Raw genomic sequence first — 2,475 nt, forward strand, 5'->3', positions numbered from 1 at the left:
ACACCCTCTGAGATGTCATCTCTGCTGAGATGTCTATTACCAGTCAATCAGAGACAGTATTAGGAACAGTAATATAAGCACGTGGAACTAAGGGATCTTATGCACAGCACTGGTGAAAATATGATTACAGCCAATATAGAACATAAAGAGCGCATACTTAAGATATAAGGAAAGTTTTCATAAGGGCTAATAATCCCACTCCTGAGAAAGTATTTGAGGTTTAAGTCTATGTTGGCTGTTTTCCTTGATTTCTCTTTATCTTATTTATTGAGTCCAAGACTCTCACTAAAAAAGAGCTTGCCAATTCTTGCTAGTACGGAGATGTTGTTCTATATTTTTTCATTTTTATTTATTAAAAATTATTTGCTTTACATCCTTGTTGTAGCCCCATCCCTCCTACTCTCCTTGTTTTCCCTCCCTCCCCTCTCCCCAAAAAGGGGAGCTCCTTTCCCATCCAGCCCAGCTCATCAAGCAGCACCAGAACTAAAAAGTCATTTTCTTCTGTGGCCTGGCAAGGCAGTCCCACCCTGGGAAAATGATCAAAAATCTGGCAAGTGAGTCCTTGTCTGATGCAGTCTTCACTTCCCTTGCTAGAGAACCCATGAGCCCTAAGCTGCCATCTGCTACATCTGTGTAGGGGGCTAGGTTCAGTTTATGCATGGTGTTTGGTTGATGCTTCAATCTCAGCAAGCCCCTCTAGGTCCTGGTTAGTTGGCTCTGTTGTATTTCTTATGGGGCTCCTGTAAACTCCAGGTCCTTTTCTCTTTCTTCCCACTTTTTAACAAGACATCATACATAGTTTCCAATGTTTGGCTGTGAGTCTTGGCATCTATTTTGAGGTGCTGCTGGGTAGTAGTTCAGAGAGGACAACTCTGTCAAGATCCTGTCGGCAAGTTTCACAGTGTGTCATTCATAGTGTCTCTGAAAGAGGGGGTCTTTGGCCAGACATTGGTTGGGCATTCCCTCAATCTCTGGAAACAAATGTAGACGTCCCTCAACTGAAGATGGATGAAGAAACTGTGGCACATTTACACAATGAAATACTACTCAGCTATTAAAAACAAAGAAATCATGACATTTGTAGGTGAATGATGGGAACTGAAAAAGATAATCCTGAGTGAGGTAACCCAGACCCAGAAAGACACACATGGTATATACTCACTTACAGGTAGATTTTGGCCATATAGTACAGAATTAGCATACTATGAGGCACAGACCTGAAGAACATAAGTAACATAAAGGAGCCAATGGAGATGAATAAATCTTACTCAGAAGTGGAGATAGAATAGACAGAGGTAGTGGCTGAAGAGAGAGAACAAGGTAGAAGAGCAAGCACAGAGAGTTAATATGGTGGATAAGATCTGGAAAGAGTGAGGACAAGAGGACAGAAGGCCTGTAGAGAAAGGGAAACTGAGGGTGGGGTATCTCTACGACAAACTGGAGACCTATCTCAAGGTAGGCTCCTTGGAGGATATGAGGGGGATTCAAGCAAAGATTCCTATTATCTGAGGCCATAGACAATAAAGAGTATACCCACTAACTAGACAATTCTCTTAGCGGAGGGAGGGGAACACCAACTCACCAACAAAACTTTGACCATAATTTACTTATTCTGCCTACAAAACATGCAGGCTCCAGAGAGTTACAGTGACATGGAGTCATCATGCCTTCATGGCTTTTGTATGAATTCTGAGAATCTGAAGTCGAGTCTTCATGCTTACATGACAATCATTTTGTCCACTAAGCTATCTTTGCAGATCCTTAAGTATCTTTTTTATTATTTTTTTTATTACTTAAAAAAGCTGCATATTTATTTTGCTTTCTGACTCTCTTCTTGTGCCTTCAACACTTTCACAATGATATTCTGCTCCTCAATAAGGAAAGCCTGCTTGATCCTGTCACGCACACACTGGCACACATGGAACCACCGTAGGCCCTGCTGCTGTGTTTGTCTTTGACAATCTCATAAGGACTTTAGGCCTCACAGCATGAACCCCTCGAAGTCTGCCTGGGCACATACCACAGGTTGATTTAGGTGTTTCCCCAACCTTCTTGGTGTATAGGTAAACAATCCTGTTGCCAGGGGTTCGAGACAGCCTAGTTTTGTTAGAGGTTGTATTGTAGGAGAGCCTACAACAGTATGTCAAATGCTGGACCATTTGAGTGCCTCTAAGCAGTGTCCCTGGAAGAGAATTTTTTTTTATATTAAGTGTAAGTTATTCATTTTTTTTATCCCAGCTGTAGCCACCTCCCTCATTTCCCCCCAATCCCACCTTCCCTCTCTCATCTCCTCCCATGTCCCTCTCAAAGTCCACTGATAGGTGAGGTCCTCCTACTCTTCCCTTTGACCCTAGCTTATCTGGTGCCTTCAGAACTTGCTGCATTGTCCTCATCCATGGCCTAGCAAGGCTGCTCCATGCCTCAGGGGGAGGTGCTCAAAGAGCCAGCCACTGAGTTCATGTCAGAGATGGTCCC

At 43.1% G+C, this 2,475-nt stretch overlaps 1 pseudogene; it reads right to left on the bottom strand.

Moving 5' to 3' along the window:
• Nucleotides 1-1,810: 1,810 nt before the first annotated feature.
• On the bottom strand, nt 1,811-2,159 carry LOC129675345 (60S ribosomal protein L34-like; annotated as a pseudogene).
• Between the last annotated feature and the right edge of the window lie 316 nt (nt 2,160-2,475).

Source organism: Psammomys obesus, unplaced genomic scaffold, assembly GCF_907164565.1.
Source record: "Psammomys obesus unplaced genomic scaffold, mPsaObe1.curated_primary_1811, whole genome shotgun sequence".
NCBI lineage: Eukaryota > Metazoa > Chordata > Mammalia > Rodentia > Muridae > Psammomys > Psammomys obesus.